At 51.0% G+C, this 21771-nt stretch overlaps 1 protein-coding gene and 1 long non-coding RNA gene across 4 annotated transcripts in view; one reads left to right on the top strand and one right to left on the bottom strand.

The window, feature by feature from the left end:
* Positions 1-14021, bottom strand: part of JAKMIP1 (janus kinase and microtubule interacting protein 1) — a 177033-nt gene extending 163012 nt beyond the window's left edge. The window contains exon 1 of one of the 2 annotated variants that reach the window (XM_017539132.2): positions 13684-14021. The gene's annotated coding sequence lies outside the window, so the exon portion shown is untranslated. Of the gene's footprint in view, positions 1-7639; positions 7822-13683 lie in introns of those variants that run through there. The other variant, XM_037742223.1, reaches the window with a different exon arrangement.
* Positions 14022-14177: 156 nt separating this feature from the next.
* LOC119472748 overlaps positions 14178-21771 on the top strand; it is a 22489-nt gene continuing 14895 nt past the window's right edge. For both annotated transcript variants that reach the window (XR_005201935.1, XR_005201936.1), the window contains exons 1-2: positions 14178-14773; positions 16207-16299. This is a non-coding gene — a long non-coding RNA (uncharacterized LOC119472748). The remainder of the gene's footprint in view (positions 14774-16206; positions 16300-21771) is intronic.

Below are 21771 nucleotides of genomic sequence, written 5' to 3'. Positions count from 1 at the left end.
GCCCAAGCTGGAGTGCAGCGGTGCAATCACAGCTCACTGCAGCGTCAACCACCCCAGGCTCAGGTGATCCTCTGACCTCAACCTCCTAAGTACAGTAGCTGGGACTACGGGCACACAACACCATGCCTGGCTAATTTTGTATTGTTTTGTAGAGAAAGTTTCGTCATGTTGCCAGGCTGTTCTCAAACGCCTGAGCTCAAGCAATCTGCCCGCCTCAGCCTCCCAAAATGCTGGGATTTCAGGCATGAGCCACCAAACCCAGCCGATTTCTGTCTGTTTTTGCTTCATATATTTTGGCGTTCTGTTGTTAGATGCAAACACCTAATGACATATAATTGTTTATAATTGTTACATATTCCTGATGTATTGAACTTCTTTTCATTATAAAATGTTGCTCTTTATCTCTAGTAACTTTTTTTAACTCATTTTGTCTAATATCAGTATAGCCCCTTAGCTTTCTTATGGTTGCTATTTGCATGCTATATCTTTTCTCATCCTTTCACTTTCAATCTGTTTGTATCCTTGAATCTAAAGTGTGTCTCCTGCAGATAGTGCTATGATCAGAATGTTTACATCCTCCCCCCAGAATTCATATATTTCTAGTTATCTGTATAACAGCATTAGGAGGTGAGGTGTTTGGCAAGTGATTAGGTCACAAGGGTGAGCCCTCATAAATGAGATTAGCGCCCTTTTTTAAAAAAAAAAAAAAAAACCCTAGGCAGCTAGCTCACCCCTTCTACCATGTGAAAACACAGCAAGAAGACTACTATCTATGGGGAGGCAGGCCCTCAGTAGCCACTGACTCTGCCAGTGCCTTAATCTTGGACCTCCCAGCCTCCAGAACTGTGAGAAATGAATTTCTATTGTTTATAAGCTACCCAGTCTAAGGTGATTTGCTATAGCAGCCTGAAAGGACTAAGACAGCATATATTTGGATCATATATTTTATCCCTGACAACATCTACCTTTTGATTGGCTTAATTAACCCATTCATCTTTAATAGTATTGACACAGTTGGACTTATGTCTTCCATTTTACTTTTTGTTTTCAATATGCCTCATGTCTTTTTTATCCTTTACTCTTCCATTACTGCCTTCTATTGTATTACATGAATCAGGTGCCATGTTTGCCATATAAGTCAGGAGCAACGACTTCAAGGAGGTATTTCTTTTAAATTTAGATAGCAAAATTACCTGTCTGACAATTTTAAATTTCTTGAATGGCTACTTTTCAAATCTGTCATGATTTTTTTTCTTTTTGGTTTCAGTAAATGAGAGCCAATCAATTATTTATCCAATCGTCTCTGAACAACATCTGCAAAAATGTCCACTACCAGCTTCCTGGCTTGGAAGATTGGAAGTCTACAGCTTGACCTTTTTACAAGAAGGCAGAATGGGGTCATAGTATTTTGGAGATCCCCTTTGTGACATGTGGTGACTGGAAGTGTGGAGACAGCTCAGTGCTTCAGAATAAGGTGAGAAGGGATAGTCAGGATTCATAACAGAGTCCACGATGTGGATGTTTTCAAATGCTGTGGCATTGTTCTCATGGACACCTCTGCTCAGGACGCTCTGATAAGCAGAGGTCCTTTCAGCACTTGCCACAATAGACAGATAAGACACCACCCCAAACCATTCAGCCCATATCCCTGCCTAAGAGTGACCTAACACACCCCAAACCTCCTTGCCACTCAACCTCTTAGCATACCCCCAAAGCCTTCTGCTCACTAACAATGATTAAGGGAAGCTACAACCCAGGAGGAAATGAATTGTGAAATTCCAAGTGAACAACAACTTATTAATTTGGGGCACCTGAGGCTTGGGGCAACAGCATCCCTCCCCCATCTTCTGGCTAGAGTAATTCTAATATCTAATTTCTAATATCCTATCCAGCTATAAGACTTGTTTGTGTCTTCAGTCTGAAGTGTCTTGCATTTATTTTTAGCCATCCCTATTGAAAAATCAGGGGCTCTGCAATGCACAGGCCCTCAAAGACTCTGTTCATCCTGGGTGCCTATGGTATTTCCTGGGAGAGATAGATCATGTCAGGAAAGCACACATCTGCCCAGTGGTTTAAATAGATTAGGCACAATGTGGGGGCATCCAGGCCCTTTTAAAATAAGATATCTGTTTGGCAAAAAGAACCATGTCAAGCCCTGAGCCTGGAAGGCTCCAAGACTTGCTGCAGAAACCCAATTACCGCTGGGCATAATGAGCTCACTCACCAGGCGCCCTGGCCCCACAAAGCAGTCCTGCCAATATCCAGAAAGAAGGTTTGTCTTCCAAAGTGCATTCAGAGGGTACAGGCTGTGAGACAGAGAAAAACCAGGCTAATGGAATAAGAAATATGACCTTCCGGGAACACAGGAAAATGGTTTGTTTCTGAAGAACAGCGTTCTAACGTTTTTCTGCTGCCTTAAACTAAAAGCAGTCCGCACTGTAAGGTAGCGAAATCCCAGTCTGAGGAGGGAAAGGGAAACTGAGTTTTACAGAACCTTCACAAATGTCATCTCTGGACTGATACAACAATCTGGGGTATTCCCACCCCAAGCATTATGGTATCTGAGGCTCTGACAATTGACTGTCACTAGAAGTATCTTCTGCAGAGAACACAGTGATGTTTTGTAAGCACAGGCCAGACCTGACGCAAGCAATAGTGAGAACATACTGTGCTCCTGCTAAGGTCCCTCCCAACACTGACATTATGGGAATCTGAGACTAAAAGCCGAAAATCTATGAACCACCTACTGTGCACCTTGCCCTGGCCAGGCTCTGAGAGTCCCAGTGTGAATTGGAAGGCATTCCTACCCTCAGAGAGCCCTCTGTCTAGCAGGGGAGTCAGACAAGTCACTGGCAGCTGCAATACACACTGGCCAGGGCAGAGGGTGGCATGGGGCAGTGAGAGCCCTAGGATTATGCCTGGCCCAGCCTGGAGGTGGAGTTTTCTGGAGGAAGGCACATGATGGATCTTAAGCACAAATGGATGGGGTTGGGGGAGGCAAACAGGCAGATCTGTCAAAGGGAACAGCATGTGCAAAGGCCTGGCTCAGTCGAGAGCAACCAGGGACAGTGTTGCTGGACACAGCACTGCAGCAGGCACGGCAGGAGAGGGAGGCAGGGTAGGCCATGCCACACTGGAAAATCAGAGGAGAAAGGAAGGCCCATTAGTCCATTCCCCTGCCCCTGGGCCTATCTTAATCCAGCCCTGATGACTCCATTCATTCAATCCTCATTTGTAGGGTAAGTAAGTGGGTCTCTCTGGGGCCCAAGAAGGATGGAGGGAGTGGCACCTCAGAAGAGGGCTCTGGTTCATGGGGGAAATAATGGGAACTGAATTGGGAGCAGGCCACGGGGGCTGGAATGCCAGGCTAAATTTACAACATGATGTTATGGGCTGCATATAGATCATGAGATGGTTACTATAGTGAAGCAGATTAACATATCTCTCTATCTAACATAGTTACACATTTTTTGTGGCAAGAGCAGCTAAAATCTACTTCAACAAAAATCCCCAATAAATGCAATTGTATTAACAACGTCCCATGCTGCACTTTTCCTCGCTAGACTTGCTCACCCTACACTCTCTGCATAGGTGAACAGCACCCTTAGGAGTAGCCAGAGCTAGGTTGAACCCACCACTGCCATTTCTCCCTGTGAAAGCTCAGATAAGTCACTCATTCCCCAGCAAGGAGGTAGTGGAGGTCCAAGGAGAGGGCTGGGGAGAAAGGTCTGCTGCCATCCTCCACAATCACCTGGGGCTATTCCTGATTATTTGTGGCCACACCCTACCTCTCACCCCCAACCCTAGCAGGCAGCACGATGCCAGGCTGCAGGTGTGCATGAGGAAAATGAGGATGACAGCGGTAGCCAACCCCGGCAAACCTCAGGACAAAGGTATCCCCAGGCATCTCTCCACGTGGAGCAAGCATATACACCCAGTGATAGGGACGGGGTGATACCCCAGGACACTGGAGCTCCCAGAGTGATGTGACATATCTCCCTCGTGGCTCCTGGCTAGGTCGGGAACTCAGCTCCTAGCCCCCTCCTAGGCCTGACAGAAAGCAGCGGAGATGGGGTTCAGAGCAGAGGAGGTGCATCAAACAAGAGGACAGGCAGCCTACACCACATCCTGAGAATCAACCGCCCTCAGCAATCAGAGCCAGTGTGGGGCAGTTCCGGGACGGGGATACACAGCAGCTTCGCCCACACTGCGGGATGCAGGGACTGCAGAAAATGAACATGAGGTTGCAAACTCTTAAATCTTCGTGCAATGAATATTGCAAAAGGCTGACACAGGCTGAGTGGCAGAGAGGCAATAGAGTGGCCTGACACTCCTGGGCCAGGCCAAAGTCATGGGCTTGGCTGCCAGTGAGTGAGAGCCTACCATGCTTCAGGCTCCAGACAGCTCCATCCCTGTGCTCCTTACCAGGCCTTCCCGAGGGCTCACAACCAGAGACGCAGCTCCCACCACCAGTGTGACTGTCCCCTGCATCTCCCTCCTGACACCCTCCAGAGAACTCATCACAGGCTTAGTGCCAGGGTCAGCCTCTGTATTTCAACTGCAGAGGATGTGGGTCTTCCCTTCCCCAGAACATCAGCTGCTGTGGGCAGAGACCTTGCCACCCCTTGTCCTCAGCGGGCCCCAGATCCTAGCAGGGCACAAAGTGGCCCTCAAAGGTGCATTGTCATTGTCATCAGGCTGAGCTTCTTGTTTACAGAGGAGGAAACTGAAGCACAAAAACCATTTCATCAACGTGCCTGAGGTCACAGACCTCATAGAAGGCCGAACTGGGGGGTGAGCCCCACAGACCTGAGTCTGGACCCTGCCCTCTGGCACTTACAGCTACAGTAGCAAGGCCCAGAGGAATACAACGTACATGCCACGTGTAATTTCACATTTTTAGTAGCCACATTTTAGAAAGTAAAAAGAAGGTGAAATTAATAATACATTTCATTTATCCCAATATATACAAAACAGCATCATTTCAAAGTGCAATTCACGTTAAAATTGTTACTAAGATTGTTTACATTCTGGTTTTCTTCATGTTTTCAAGCTCAGGGGCATTTTTTTATTTTTGTTTTGTTTTGTTTTTGTTTTGTTTTGAGATGGAGTTTTGTTCGTCACCCAGGCTAGAGCACAATGGCGGGATCTCAGCTCACTACAACCTCTGCCTCCCTGGTTCGAGCAATTCTCCTGCCTCAGCCTCCCGAGTAGCTGGGATTATAGCCACCTGCCACCACACCCAGCTAATTTTTGTAAATTTAGTAGAGACAGGGTTTCACCTTGTTGGCCAGGCTGGTCTCGAACTCCTGACCTCAGGTGATCTACTCGCCTCAGCCTCCCAAAGTGCTGGGATTACAGGCATGAGCCCCCACACACGGCCAGGGTGTATTTTTCACTCACAGTCCATCTCAATCCACAGGAGCCACACTGCAGTGCTCAATAGCCCCTAGCGGCAGTTGGCTACTGGAATGGGACAGCTTGGCTCCAGGAGGTCCCCTGGTGGTGTCAGGACAAGTGTATGAGTCATCTGGCATTAGGAAACTCATTCACAATCACGATGACCATGACTTCCACAAGTAACACCAGCAGCAGCACCGGCTGACAAACACCCACTGCGTGCAGACACCAGTGAGCCTGTTCTGGTTTTGGTCAGCATCCAAAACCAAGAGATAGGGACAGTCTCTTTATTTCACAAAAGAAGGAAGTGAAGCTCAGAAAGATGAAGGAAGGAGCACTCGATCACAGAACTAGCAGGGTGGAGTTCGGAAATTAAGTCAATAGCAGTGATTACTTATTGAACACCTGCTCTGTGCCAATGTGCTGACAGAGGAGAGGAAACCCCACAGGCAGGGTTCTTGCCCTCATAGTGCTTGATTCTAGCTTCTGGGGAGGGGGAATGAGAATAAAATCATTTCAGATCATGATTATTCTCAAAAGCAAACAGGGTACTGATGAGGACCAGGGGCACAGCCGCTATCTGGGACAGTCAGAGAAGACCTCCACTAGGAGTAGAAATTTAGGCTGAGACATTGCGATGATTAATATTGAGTGTCAACTTGATTGGACTGAAGGATGCAAAGTATTGATCCTGGGTGTGTCTGTGAGGGTGTTGCCCAAGATTAACATTTGAGTCAGTGGGCTGCGAGAGGCAGACCACCCTCAATCTGGGTGGGTACCATCTAATCAGCTGCCAGCGTCGCTAGAATAAAGCAGGCAGGGGAAGTTGGGAAAGCAGACTTGCCGTGTCTTCCGGCCTCCATCTTTCTCCCGTGCTGGATGCTTCCTGCCCTCGAACATCGAACTCCAAGTCTTCAGCTTTTGGACTCTTGGACCTACACCAGTGGTTTGCCAGGAGCTCTCGGGCATTTGGCCACAAGCTGAAGACTGTGCTGTTGGCTTCCGTATTTTTGAGGTTTTGGGACTCAGGCTGGTCCGCCACCGGTTTCCTTTATCCTCAACTTGCAGGCGGCCTATCACGGGGCTTTACCTTGTGATCGGTGAGTCAATTCTCCTTAATAAACTCCCTTTCACAGACATATATATCTGATTAGTTCTGTCCCTCTAGAGAACCCTGACTAATACAGACAGGAGGGATGAAAAGAAGCCAGTCTGGGCCAGGGCAGGGGAAGAACATTCCAGGCAGCAAGCAGCTCACACAAGCGCTCTGAGCAGCAAGAATCCAGTGTGCTCCAGCAGCCGACAGAAAGGCGGCCAGGGCTCCCCGCACTGTGCCAGCTGCCTCTCTGGGGCACTCGGCTGGCTCCTACTTCATCCCTCCTGCTTGGGGCACTCCCACGCTTTTGCTTGGAAAATGAGGAGCCAACAAACCATTCTGCAGATTTCAAGGACAAGTCAAGGCTGGGAGCCCCCAGCACAGGGCTGATCATGAGGGGCTGAACTGACATATTAGTGAGCAGGGAGGAGAGACAGGAAGAGCCTGCAGAACAGGACCTGGGCAGCCAAAGCCCTGGAAAGAAAATGTTAACACCCTGAGCAGTGCTTCCAACACCAGCCACAAAGGTGAGAACAACCCAAATGTCCATCCACAAATGAATGGTCAACTGCGTTACATACAGACCATGGAATACTACTCAGCCATAAAAAGGAAGGAAGCACTGACGTTTGCTACAACACGGGTGAACCTTGAAAATATCAGGCTAAGTGAAAGAAGCCAGACACAAAAAGCCACATGCAATCTGGTTCTATGTCTATGAAATATCCAGAATAGGCAAATCCAAGGAGACTGAGAGCAGATGAATGGGTGCCGGGGCAGGAGAGAGGGGAATTGAGGAGTGACTGCCTGTGGGTACAGGGTTATCTTCGGGACTGACGAAAATGTTTTGTAACTAGATAAAGGTGATAGTTGCAAAACACTGTGAATGCCCTAAATGCCACCGAATTGTACAATTTAAAACGGTTAATTTAGTGTCATTGAATTTCACCTCAATTTTTTTTTTAAGAAAAAGAAGGGGGAAAAGAATTGCTTCAGTGGAAGACACAGGTTATGATCTCATTCAATACAATCCCAGGTCGGAACACACAGAGAAGGGTTACCAGTCACCAGATGCAACAGGATAGAGCAGGAGAAGACGGGACACAGAAGCCCAAGGGTAAAAAGAAGCGGAAAGCTACTTACCAGCTCGCTCCTTGCTTCCACTGCCAACCCTTCACAGTCCTCACAGGAAGGACACCCTGTAGTGATGCCTCCCACCCACTGATGCCTCCAAGCTCTGAGGAGGGACCAGGGGCCAGTTCAGGCTCCTGACTCAAAATGCAGCCAAGGGAGAGGCGCAGAGGCCAGCACACTGAGCCAACGCTTCCCTCTGACCTAGCAGGCACAAGGGTATTTCTACCACAATAAACACCCGCTGGCAGTCCCTGGCTGGTGCACACAAAACCCCTTTCATTCCTTAAAGTGGCCCTTCAGCCACTCTAAGCCACAGGGGAGACAGGAGAGCAGGCGGCCTGTACCCCGGTCCTCCCAGGCCAGTTGGAAGTTTTAGGATGTGCAGTGGGTCCTGAGGATGCTTGCAAGGTCTGGAAAGGATAAAGGGGCCACCTTGGACCACACAGAGAGGAATGGGTGGATCTAACACAAGTGGGTGGTGGTGCCCAACAAAAGGGCCAGGCATGGCAGCTGCTGTCCACTGGATGATACTAGACTAGCCCTTTCACCTCCGTTCTCTGGTCTCATCCTCACAACTGAGGGATGTGCAGGGACCAGGTTGGGGTGATCCCCATTTCCCAAATGAGGAACCTGAGTTGCAGAGGGTTCGGGGGGCTGCAGCCGATGGCACAAGATTAGGTGGTAAACGGCAGAGCTGGTGCTCAAACCCAAGGCTGATGTCAAAGCCTTCTCTGCTAAATTATGATGCCACTATCATTTGTTTTATTGCACAAAACTCCCCCAAGACAGCACAGGGCATCAGTGAAGAATGTGGGCTGCAGGTAAGGATGATAGAGAGTTCTAGAGGTGAATGGTGGCACTGGCTGCTCAACAATGTGGATGTAATTCATGCCACTGAACTGTATACTTAGAAGAGGTTAATATGGCCAGCATGGTGGCTCATGCCTGTAATCCCAGCTCTTTAGGAGGCCAAGGCAGGCGGATCGCCTGAGTTTGGGAGTTCGAGACCAGCCTGACCAACATGGAGAAATCCAATGTCTACTGAAAATACAAAAGTAGTCAGGCATGGTGGCGCATGCCTATAATCCAGCTACTTGGGAGGCTGAGGCAGGAGAATCACTCAAACCCAGGAGGCGGGGGTTGTGGTGAGCTGAGATCAAGCCATTGCACTCCAGTCTGGGCAACAAGAGTCAAATTCCATCTCAAAAAAAAAATGGTTAATATATTAACCATGATTAAATATTTTGATATATTTAATATAGCAACCATGATAAAAAATATTTTGAAAAATGATCAGGTGCTAGGCCATCAAGAAATTGTCAACAGATTTTTGAAAATAGATGTCACACATACCACATCCTCTGAACATGGTAAAATTAAATTAGAAGCTAATATAGATATGAATCTCCATGCCCCTGTCCCCTCCCCCCAAAAAAGAATGTGGGCTTCTTGGCTTCAAATCCCTGCTCTGGAACATACTGGTTTTGTGACCTGTGGTGAGCTTCAGAGTGTCTCTGTGCCCCTCTACAAAATAGAAATGCAGGTGCATGCATCCCTCTGGGACTAAATGGGTTCAGTCAGGCCAGGAACAGCACAGACCAGTGGGAGGCAAACTCCTCCTGGAAAAGGCCAGAGAGTAAATGTCTCCAGCTGCTCAGTTCTGCCAGTCTGGCACAAATGCAGCCACAGACCATACACACACAAATGGGCATGGCTGTATTCTAATAAAATTTTATTAACAAAAGCCCCTGGCATAGATCCTGGCACTCGCTAAGTGCCATTCACACATGTTAACTGTTATAATGAAGAAAAATGGCATTTCTGTCAATTCACCTCTGCAGACTTATGAAAGGCATAATTCTTCTTGTTGCAGTTCTGAAAACCAATACTAATATCAAAGGCAGGAGGGAGAACCCATCCCCACTGGGGAGCTGCCCTTCCCACACTGTGAGGTACCCCTGGGTGCTTTCACCCCAGGCCTTCTCCTCTACTTTCCAGTATGAGGTTAGTGCAAAAGTAATGGCAAAAACCATGACTATTTTTGCACCAACCTAATAATTACCTCCGTGGCCACTCCTTGCAAGCACTTCTGTTTCCTGACTTCTACAGGAGGGGCTCCTAACCCAGCCCTTGACAGCATGAGGCCCCCAGAGCTCCTTCCCTGTCCCTGCCCCTCCCTGCTGACCACAGCCCCTGCACTGTCCATTTGGCCTCAGAAAAGCATAAGCAAAGAAAATACTTTCTGAAGACATCCAGGGATAGAGTCAGGATGCTGTGGTCCCACCAGTGGCCAGCCCTGGGGTCATTGTCTGAGCCCCTGCTTACAGCAACACCAATGGCCACTACCGACATAACAGTGACGTTCTTCCATTAAAAGCACTGAGAAGGGGCCAGGCAAGGTGGCTTACGCCTATAATTCCAGCACTTTGGGGGGCTGAGCCAGGCAAATCACCTGAGATCAGGAGTTAGAAACCAGCCTGGTCAACATGGTAAAACCCCGTCTCTAATAAAAATACAAAAAAATTAGCTGGGCATGGTGGTGGATGCCTGTCATCCCAGCTAGCTGGGAGGCTGAGGCAGGAGAATTGCTTAAACCCGGGAGGTGGGGGTTTCAGCGAGCCAAGATCATGCCATTTGCACTCCAGCCTGGGCAACAAGAAAGAAACTCTGTCTCAAAAAAAAAGCACTGAGAAGGCTTTTTGATTTATTTCTCATGCCACCCCTGTTGAAAGGTCGTTTTTCCAATCCAGAGGTCAGTGTGCTCCATGGGGCGACATCTGAGCTCCAGAGTCAGGGAGCCCCACCGCTGAGTCCCCGTGTCCCGAGACTCGACTCCCTGTCCAGTGTTCACATACACCTAACCCTGTGTGGTGCCATGCAGCTAAGATGAGGTAACCCAAGGCTAGTGCAAAAGTAGCGGGACGTTAAGTGATGACATTTCCTTATATGGCTCTCTTTCCCCTTATCCAGAAAAAGGAAGTGAACACAGAGGCACAGTGTGACCTGCCCAATGTCACACTGTCAGTACGGTGGGAGCTGGTCCTCAACACAGTTCCGCTGACCTAGGCCTGTCCCTCATACCGCTCAGCCCCCCACAACAGTGGCCACTGCTCTGACATTAGTTTCATTGTTAGCTAAAGAAGGACCCCAAATATGGGTGTGGAAGTTTGTTCTGTGACAAAGCTAAAGGAATAAACATTCTCATGGCTTCTTCACCATCATCACTCTCATAAAGGTGCTACCTTTGCCCAGGGGCCACACATCTGACCCCCACACCAACCTAGCCGAAGAGATCCCACTTCCCCTTTTATGCAGGACACGGAGGCTCAGAGAGGTTAATCCTCTTGCCCAATATCATACCATGATGAGAGATAAAGTACAAGCGAGTCCAACTTCAGAAGCCCTGCAGGTCGATCCCACTTTCACTGTGGGGAGCAGAATGACCCAGGAGAACTGGGGCACACTGCAGTCATCCTCAGTCTCCCCAAGGGAGGCCCCCATTTAGTTAGAAACCCCAGCCGGGAGGCACTTGCCCAATCACAGTTAAGTGAGGCGGGGCCTGAGTGGGAACCCTGGCAGTCTGGCTCCAAGCCCTAAGAGAGGCAAGGTCCACCCTCAAGGAGTTCAACAGAGCCATAGCCTGCAGTGGCCAACGTTGCTGGCTTATGCATTAGAAATTGTTCCCTCTGCCACTTGTCCCACAGCTCAATCCACCCTTACACACCAAGAGAGTGGGGCCACGGTCCTGCCACTTCCTCGTGCAGCCCTCCTGGCCAGGCCAAGGGGAGCCTGTCCCCCTCTCTCCCTGCACATGGCCCTCTGACAGCACGGACGGTGTCCGTGTAGTCACCTCTCCAGGACAACAGAGCCCCCACCAAAGTGGGCCCACCTCTCAGGCCACCTCCCTGTGTCCCATGTCCCCAGTCTCTAGTGGGCAAGATCTGCTTAAGGAAAAACTACACAAATAATCACACCGTATGTATATAAAAAGTTCTGAGAGATCCACACAATCTTTCTAGCAGTCTGGGAAAACCACGATGATGGATCCTGAGAGCTGGGCTTTATCATGAATCGTTCTCCAGATACACAAGGGAGGAGACATTTTTTTAGAGGGGAAAAAAAAGCACGTGGGGAAAAACCCAATTGTGAAAACATGACTACATAACACAGAGGCAGCAGGTATGGCTGAGACATCCTGGCGGGGAGAGAGGAGAGATGACCCAGGGAAGCCAGGATTTGAGGAACTGGTGAGGTCGTCGGAGCAGTGGGAGCCACGGGTGGTTTGTGAAGGAGGAAAATAGCAATCATCTCATTCATTGGGTCCGCACTGTGATCTTTTGGGGGCTGCTTACTGTAAAAAGACTCCAGGTAAGAATTACCCCAGACTCTGAAGCGGAGAAGTTCAGCATTACAGACCCGTACACGTCTCAACAACAACAAAAATCTTGCAAAAAGGCACAAGCCTCTGCCACAACATCAGTCTCTGCAGAGCCCACAGGTCTTGAGGTGGGTGGCAATGCCCTGCTAGGAAAGGATTCTAACCCTCCACCTCCCCGCTCCATCCGCGAATGTGTCCGTCCTTCTTGCCCATCCCAGCTAGTGGAGCCAACTCCCACCAGCCCAGGGAGCCAGAGGAAGGGCCAGCTCCTCCCATGGCCTCGCCCTCCACACCAACGGGTTGCTCTGATTTACAGGGAATGGCCCCGCTATGCCCAACATTCACTGTTGGGGGAGCCCTGGGAGAGGGGCTGAGGCTGCCCCTGCCCTCTCCACCTCCTCCTCTGCTCTGGGAGGCGGAGGCCATCAGATGGTAACAGTATCCTGGGACAGCTCCACCGCCCAGGCAAGCTCAGGAGGGGCAGGGGGATCTCCCTGACCTTGGTCTACAAGGAGCTGTCCAGATGAAGGAAGGGCGTTCCCGGAGAGAGCACAGCACGGGCAAAGGCCAAGGACAGTGTGCCTGCGAGTGTGTACAGATGGGGCGGGCGGCGGCGGAGGGCTGGCAGTTAGATACAGTATTGCCGGAGCTCAGAGAGCCGGGCAGAGGCTGGCGGAGAGCCGAGGCTGGCCCAGCCTTCAGACGGGCGGGCTGGGGTGTGTGGGGAGCAGGGTGCTTCTAAGGCAAAAAGAAGCGCCAGCCTCGTAAGCAGCCTCCATCCGGGCTGCCAAGGCCAGATCCTCCGGAGCCCACAGCAGTGAGGATGGAGCAATGGACCGAGGGGCTGGGGGCGAGGCCGCCGCGCACTGACTGACGCAGGTCAGCGAGGCCGCTAGCCCCGACGCAGGGCGCTGGGCAAGGCGTCTGGCACTACGGAGTCAATCCTTGCGCGCCATCTCCGGAGGCCGGTGCGCCCAGGGCGCGCAGGCCCGGCAGGAGGGTGGGTGCCAGCCTTTCTTCCCATCTTTCCAGCCTCCTCCCCGGCGCCCACGTGGGCGGAGCAGCGCGAGGGTGTGCGTGGCAGGGGCCGCGGCGGCGTGTGCCGTGCGTGGGGTGGGGTGTGGGCTGGGCGGCCTCGCCCTCGGGCTCCCCGCCGCCGCCGGGGCGCGGTCCCCAGCTCCATTTTCTTTGCCACCTGGGCGGGGATCTGGGAGGCTGCGACCTACCCTGTGGAAGACACGGAGGGGACCGGCCGGCCACGCCCCCCGCGCCACTCCCGCAGGCACCGGGTGGGTCCCCCCTCCCGCTCCTTGGCTTGGGGGCGGAATCTGGAGAGGAGTGGAAATAGGGGTGGCGTGAAGGAGACACGGGGGCTGGGGGCGGGGCCGGGTGGGGGTGTTGGGGGAAGCGACGCAGCGGCTGGGAGATTTTGCAGGGGGGCTCTGAAGAGGAGTGGGGGATGGGTACGGAAGGGTGGGGGACCACCGAGGTGGGATGAGAGAGGGGAAGGGGATCCGGAGGGGGCACGACGGCCGGAGGAGAGGGACATGGGCGATGGGGCGGGGTGGCAGCGGTCGCCGCGTCCCTCGCCGCCGGGTCCGCCCCTCGGTCGCGGGGTCCACGGGTTCCCTCTGGCAGGCGCGCTCCTCCCGCTCCCCGGCGCACCTGTACCCACCTGCTCGGCGCTCAGGCCCGAGCCGGGCAGCAGCAGCGGGCGTAGCGAGCGCAGCCCCGCGCCGCATCCTCCGGCCGCCCCCTCCCCGCTGCGAGCTTACGCCGCTGTCGCCGCCGCCACCGCCTCAAAAAGGACAAAACGGAACAGAAAATGAATGCATGCACAAAAAAATCGTAAAAAGCAATTGAGGAGGATGGCAGTCGCGCGCGCGGCTCGGCGAGGCGGGAGTGGAGAGGCCGCGGCGCTGGCGGCCGCGCTCGGGGCAGGCGGCCGGCGCGTGCCGCACGCGGGTGGCTGCGGCTCCCTCAGCAGCCGGCGCCCGGCTCCGGCACGGCCCCGCCCCTCCCCCGGGAGCCGCTCTCATTGGTCTGTCTTCCCGCCAGTCAGGCAGGAGGGCGCGGCGCCCGCCCCGCCCCGCCCCCGCCCCGGGCCGACGCCGGGAGCGTTTTGCCGCCGCGGGAGGAGGCGCGGAGCCGCTGGAGCGTGCGCACTGGGCCTGCGGCCGGCTGGGGCACACCTGGGGTCACCGCGCTGAGGGCCCCCCAGCCGCGCCTGGCACCCGGGCGTCTCGCTGAGTCGGAGCAGCCCCAGGGAGAGGCTTTCAGGCTCTGGTCAAGGCTCGGGCCCCGGGAAGCTGTCCCTGCCCTCCGGGGCTCGCTCCGAGAGTGGGGCTGGCAGGTAACGCGGGGCAGGGGTCGTCCTGGCCGTCAGTGGTCAGGAAGACGCAGCGACCCTGGAAACCCATGCCCCCTCTGTACGGATGACAGGTCTGAAGGTCAGAGGTTAAACTGCACGCTAAAGGCGGCAGAGCCAGGTGGATGCCAGCCTAGGGAGCCTCCCTCTTCAGCCCAGGCTGCCCCCCGGCAAAGCCACATCACCAGGTCATTGCCAGATGAACGAGGCGCTGTCGAGCTGAGATTCGGGAGGAGCAGGATTCAGCTGGGCAAACACTCATTCATTCAATGTCATTCGACAAATATTTATTGAGCACCTACTGTGTGCCAGGTAGTCACTAAGATGCGGGGACACCACTGTGAACAGCAGAGAGGAAGCGGCTACCCACCAGAGCTTACTTTCTAGCAAGGGGAAGGTAGGGAAGAGCACCCACCAAAGGAGAAAGCATGGAGGAATGCCCTGACTGGGGGAAAGGGGCATATATGAGATTCTGATAAAAGTGTCTGGGCCACAGAATGGTGAGAGGCAGAGTGTGGAAGATGGGGGCTGGGGGCACAGAGGGCAGCCCTTGCAAGGTCTTGCAGGCCGTGGGAGAGTTTGGAGACTGTCTCACCTGAAGGGTGGTCCGTGGGACCATTGTCAGATTGATATTCTTTAAAGTCCGCCGTCAGGATAAGCTACGTTAGCCACAGTAACAACCAAACCCAAATCTCCCTGCTTGTGTCTTGCCCACATCGTACATCCTTCCTCAGTCAGCGGGTCTGTGTTCATCGGAGCAGTCGGGAGCCCCAGCTGCTGGGGCTGTCTCCCAGCCAAGCACCCACATGGTGCAGCAGTGAGAACTGAAGGTGACAATTATGCTGGCTTTGAAAGCTTCCGCCCCCAAAGGACTCACATCACTTCTGCTCACGTTTCATTGGCCAGAGCAGGTCCCATGACCATGCCTAACTTCAGAAGAGGAGGAAGTGTGGACCTCTAAGGTTCAGGGAGTCAGGAGGAACTAGGATATTTGTGAGCAGATGTGAAACTATTCTTAGCAGATTGCACTGGCTGTCCTTGGTGCATGCGCTGAAGTTGTCAAGAGTGGGGACAAGGAGGCAGTGTGGAGACCTCCCCAGTGCTGACACAGTGGAGTATCAGCACACCAGAGTGGTCTGGGTGAAGAATTGGCAGGCCTTGCTCTTGGGCAGGAGGGAGGGAGGGACAATGCCCAAGTATTATGGGATGAATTGTGTTTCTCCCCCCCACCAAAAAAGAAAAAAACTCATATGTTGAAGTGAAGAGCTCACTTCCAGGATGTCAGAACATGACCTTACTTGGAAACAGGGTCATTGTAGATATAATTAGCTGAGATGAGGTCACACTAGAGTAGGCTGGTTCCCTAATCCAGTCTGCCTTCTATCCTTATAAAAGGGGGAATTTGGATACAGAGACACAAGCAAAGGGAGCATGCCATGTGAACATGAAGGTAGAGGTCAGGTGGAGGCATCAGCTAGCCAAGGAATGCCAAAGATGGGAGCAAAACCCTGGGAGCCAGGAGAGGGGCCTGGGACAGATCCTTCCCCAGAGCTTCATAGGAGGCGTGGACCAGCTGACACCTGATCTCAGACTTCTAGCTTGCAAAAGGGAGACAGTGCATTTCTGTTGTTTAAAAAGCCCAGCTGGTGGTACTTTGATACATGTGTATAGGTTAAGAGTTATATCTGGCTGTGAGTAATCAGGATCACAACTAGACAGTGGCTTAAACAGATTTTTATTCTCTCTTAACAAGAAACCCAAAGGCAAGCCATTCCTCACTTCATCTTCTCTCACTCTTTCACCCTCAAGATGTAATTTTCTTTTTCAAAGTGTCTTCTGGGTGGCAAGATGGCTGCCTCTTCCCAAACATCTCATCACTATTCTGGTCAAGAAGGGGAAGAACAAAATGCATACCCACACTAGGTCAGCTCCACTTCACTGCTTTCCTGTAAACTCTCCCAAGACAGCTCTGCTTTATTGCATTATTTCATTGGCTGGGACAGTGTCCCATGGCCAGCCCTGGCTTCAGAGAAGGCTGGGATTATTTTTTTTTTTTTTTTAAGACGAAGTCTTGCTCTGTTGCCCAGGTTGGAGTACAGTGGTGCCATCTCAGCTCATTGCAACCTCCACCTCCTGAGTTCAAGTGATTCTCCTGCCCCAGCCTTCCAAGTAGCTGGGACTACAGGCACGTACCACCATACCCAGCTTATTTTAGTATTTTTAGTAGAGACTAAAAATTCCATGTTGGCCAGGCTGGTCTGGAACTCCTGACCTCGGGTGATCTACCCACCTTGGTCTCCCAAAATGCTGGGATTGCAGGCGTAAGCCACCACACCCGGCCAAGGATATTTTTTCTTTTTTAATTGAGGGTACTTTGCTGTCTGAAACAAAGTCAGGGTTCCATTAGTGAGGAAAAGAAGAATGACTTTTGAACAGGCAGCTAGTGGTTGGTGGATCCAGGTTTTGTAAAACCTGGGGCCTCTACAATTTGGGCAGGCCCCTGAGGAAGAACAATTTGAAAATCCCAGTGCAGGCTAGGCACGGTGGCTCACGCCTGTAATCCCAGCACTTTGGGAGGCGGAGGTGGGCAGATCACGAGGTCAAGAGATTGAGACCATTCTGGCCAACATGGTAAAACCCTGTCTCTACTAAAAATACAAAAAATATCTGGGTGTAGTGGCACGCTTCTATAATCCCAGCTACTCAGGAGGCTGAAGCAAGAGAATCGCATGAACCCAGGAGGCGGAGGTTGCAGTGAGCCAAGATCACACTGCTACACTCCAGCCTGGGCAACAGAGCAAGACTCCATCTCAAAACAAAAAATAAAAAACAAAAAAACAAAAACAAACAAACAAAATCCAGTATGAGACTTGGTACAAAAATGAAAGCTTATTTAGAGTAACAACAAAGCACAACACATTGTAAAATATTTTAAGTTGACAAATATCAGAAACATTAGAAAACTAATATAAAATTTTATTAATTGGATACCTGACATCTACCTTTATAATATCTTTTTTTTTTTTTTACATTTTTTGGCTTCTTCATCATTTTTGATTATCTCTTCAGAAGCCAATGATTTTATAATATTTTTCCTGTGGAGAAAAAAGGTAATTCAGAGTACTCCTATAATGATGGGAACAAATTTTAATGTTGGTCAAAAAACTTTTTGTCAGCCTCATAACTCATTATTGGTAATGTCATGTAGTTTTTTGAGATTGTTTTCAAATTTGAAGTAAAATCTATCATTCTTTCATAAATAAATGCTAAGAGCTGGAAGAATTCTATTTCTTCCAGGTTTCTTATTGGGATTCTGTTAATTTTCATGATGAAAACCAACTGAACAATTGCAAACCAGAACATGACTGGACCAGCGCCTCCTAAACCTCAGTGCCGGTGCCCAGCACCTGGAGACGCATAGGAGAAATGCAGACGCCCAGGCTCGTCCACATCCCACTGAATTGAAGCCTCAGAGTAGCAGGGCCCAGGAATCAGTATTTTACTGAATGCCCCATGTGACTAACACCTGCTGAGCAGTCCTAGGTTATGTGAGCCCCCAGTTGCCTTGTAACTCTGAAAATCTGCAAATCCAGACCTCTCCTGTTGGAAGAATTACATTTTAAACCTCATGCCTCTTCCTCTGCCTATAGACCCTGGTGCCAGGCACCATAGCATGGATGCCAGTGCCGTGGTGAGGAGGGCACTCCTGGGAGCCATTAGCCTGTTCAGGGAGCAACAGCTCAACCCACACAGACTGGTTCAGTCCCACATAAACATACCCCTCTAAACCCAAACCAAGGCATCCCCAACTCAACCCCACTTCAGCTGCATCCCCAAAATGCCCTTGGCCTCCCCAGCAGCTCCCAAGTGAGAGGAAGCATGATTCGGGGGGTAGTGGGAAAGAGAGAGAGGGCATTATGGGTGGGATTGTGTCCTCCAGAACTTGAGTGCTGAAGCCTTAACCCCCAGGATCTCAGAATGTGACTGTATTTGGAGGGACCTTTAAAGAGGTCACTGAGCTTAAGTGAGGTCTTTGGGGTGGGACCTAATGCAATATGCCTGGTGTATTGCAATATGCCTGTCTCTTATAAGAAGAGGTGAAGACACAGAAGGAAGTCCCATGTGGAGACACAGCGAGAAGGTGGACATCTGCAAGACAAGGAGAGGGGACTCAGAGGAAACCAACACCTTGATCTCAGACTTGAAGCCTCTGGAACTGTGAAAAATAAGTTTCTGTTGTTAAAGGTCTTCAGTCTGTGGAACCCTGTTATGGCAGCCAGCTTAGCCAGTTACAGCTAAAATATCCCGCTTTTGCAAAATATGTCCAAATGCATGACCACATGAACCCAGAGCTCAGGCCTTGGACAGGTTTGTACTTAGCATCGCAGGGAATCCACCCCCACTGCCACCACGTGGTCACTGTATAATCCTCAGGACAACCTCTGAGGCGGGGGGCAGGTCTCTCAAGATCTCCCTGTTAGGGACAAGAGGCTGGGGCCCAGGGGCTCCCTCACAGCAAGCAGCGTGAAAGCCACGAGCCTTCCAAAGCCAAAACTGCTCTCCCCACCCCATGCGCCCTGGGCCCATACCTGGAAGTGGTAGGGAGACAGGTTTCAGCTCCCTATAAAGACTAACATTCTCATCAGAGGGGCTTCTCCCTGGGAAGCTGTGAGCACCTGATGCCCGTGATGGGATGGCCACTTGCAAGGATGCTGGAAAGAAACTTCAGTTCCTGCTGCTCAAGAGATGTGGATTAGAGTGTGGCCACCACCACCACGGCGGGGCTGGGCTGCCAAGATTAAATCCCAGTTTTGCCAGGTATCCCTGGTGACCTTAGACAAGTTAGTGAAACTTCAGTTTCCTTATCTGTAAGATGAAGCTTATAATCATAATAACTGCCTGAATTTGGGTAGGGATTAAGTGAGTTAATATATGTGGATCTGGGTTTGTTTCCTGGGCTACCCTAATATGGTATCATACTATTTGGGAGGCCTGAAACAGCAGACATTTATTTTCTCACAGTTACGCCTCACCAGGGTCCACAGTCAGGATATTCGCAGGGCTGTGCCTCCCTAATGGCTCTAGGGGAGGATCCTTCCTGGCCTCCTCCAGCTCCTGGTAGCTGCAGGAGTTCCTTGGCTTGCGGCCACATCACTGCAGTATCTGCCTCCATATTCACACGGCTTCCTCCTCTTTGTCTGAGTGTCTTTTATAGGGACGCTTGTCATTGAATGGAGGACTCACCCAGATAATCCAGAAGGATATCTTCCCAAGCTCTCCAACTTAACCATATCTGCAAAGACTCTTTTTCCAAATGAATTCCCACATCGCAGGTTCCAGGATGCAGACATATCTTTAGTTATTATGTATTATACAGTTATTTATCTACAGCTATGATAATTCTAAAGGAGGAGGAGAAGGTGGTAAGTGATCATGTAACATGGAGCTTGGCTTGGTCTGAGGGGTGGGGAGTCTTCCTTGAGCATTAGCTAGCTAGAAGAAGAAAAAGAATGTCCCCGGCTGGTGAACAGGGACATGAAGGCCAGGAGTTTGGATTTGACCTTCTAGTTGACAGGGGGCCATTGGGGTTCTTGGGGCAGAGAGTGAGTGGCAGGATTAAAGGGGGCCTGTGAGCATGTGTGGAAGAGCAGCCTGACCCCACCAGCCCCATGGAAGATCTCACCCACACTGGCACACATCTGCTCTGCTGGTGCTCTGCCTAGGCACCAGGAACACAGCAGGGAAATAGCTGTTTCTGCCCCCGAGGGCTCATGGGCTAGTGGTAGAGACAGAAGAGCACATGGATCATTATGATGGAGTAGACCAGGACTATAGACATGCAGAGGAAGGGATCAGGTGAAGTGTCTGATGTCTGTAATCCTAGTGCTTTGGGACGCTGAGGCAGAAGGATCACTTCAAGCCAGGGGTTCAAGCCAACCTGAGCAGCATAGTGAGACCTTGTCTCTACAAAAAAAAAAAAAATTAAAATTAATTAGCCAGATGTGGTGGTAAGTGCCTGTACTCTTAGCTACTTGGAAGGAGGTTGAGGTGGAAAATTCACTTGAGCCCAGGCCAGGAGTTCAATGCTGCAGTGAGTTGTGATCATGCCACTGTACTCCAATCTGGGCAACAGAGCGAGACCATAGCCAAAAAAAAAAAAAAGAAAAAGTAGAGTAAGGGCTGCTTAGGGAGTCCAGAGAGGCTTCCTAGAGGAGAAAACAGTTGAGCTGAGATCGGACAAGGAGAGCAGAAACAGACATTCCATGCAGAGGGACCAGCATGTGCAAAGGGCTGGAAGCATGAGGACCACGACATGGATTTCCTGACTGCCATCCCCGAGAGGCCAGACAAGGTTGGAGAGTCTGGCAAGGCCAGATCGTGGGGAACCCTAAAGGCCACCCTAGAACATCTGCTAATTTGTGAATTTTGAACGGGGCACTGCTGTTTGAACAGGGCACTTTTACATGGAGGCTGATGGGAAGGTGGATACTAGGGGCTTTTGAACTGATTGACATGAGGGAGGTCAAGGGCCAGAGCCAGGGCAGTTTGAGCCACGGTCCTGGAAGGACAGGCGAGGACCCTTTAAGTGGTATTTCTCTCCCCTCTGCCGGGTGGTTGAAACTGACCCACCTTGTAAGCCCTGCCTTCTAGGCAGTGTGCTGTGTTTCTGGGGTGAGAGGGAGGATGGCAAATAGCCAAGCATGCGCTGCAGCAGGCACTGATTTAAATACTTTCCAAGTTTGTTGTGGGTTTTTTGTTTGTGTTGTTATTTGTTTGTTTGAGACACGGTCTCTGTTACCCTGGCTGGAGTGCAGTGGCGGGATCACAGCTCACTGCAGCCTCAACTTTCCAGGCTCAGGTAATTCTCCCACCTCAGCCTCCCAAGTAGCTGGGACTACAGGTGTGCGCCACTATACTCGGCTAATTTTTTGTATTTTTTGTAGAGATGGGGTTTCAGAGATGCTGCCCAGGCTGGGTCTCAAACTCCTGGGCTCAAATGATCCACCCACCTCAGTCTCCCAGAGTGTTGGGATTACAGACGTGAGCCACTCCAGCTGGCCACCAAGTCTTAATCCCCACAACAGCCCTACTTGGAGAGCTTGCTCAAGATCACACAGCCAGGCCTAGAACCCAGACAGCCTGGCTTCAGGAGTAAATAAAAAATTATGTTGTTAATAACAATAATGTTTACTGAGCACATACTGTGTGCCAGGTATGGGCTGAGCTCCATATATATTAACTCATTTTAATCCCCACCTTACCCTTAGAAATTGAGGGATGTAGTTTGGGCACGTTGGCTCATGCCTGTAATCCCGGCATTCTGGGAGGCCAACGCAGGCAGATCACTTGAGGTGAGGAGTTTGAGACCAGCCTGGCCAATATGGTGAAACCTCA

Source organism: Cebus imitator, unplaced genomic scaffold (genome assembly GCF_001604975.1).
Source record: "Cebus imitator isolate Cc_AM_T3 unplaced genomic scaffold, Cebus_imitator-1.0 Scaffold117, whole genome shotgun sequence".
Lineage (NCBI taxonomy): Eukaryota > Metazoa > Chordata > Mammalia > Primates > Cebidae > Cebus > Cebus imitator.
The sequence above is the reverse complement of the archived record's forward strand: the minus strand, read 5'-3'. Positions and strand labels throughout refer to the sequence as shown.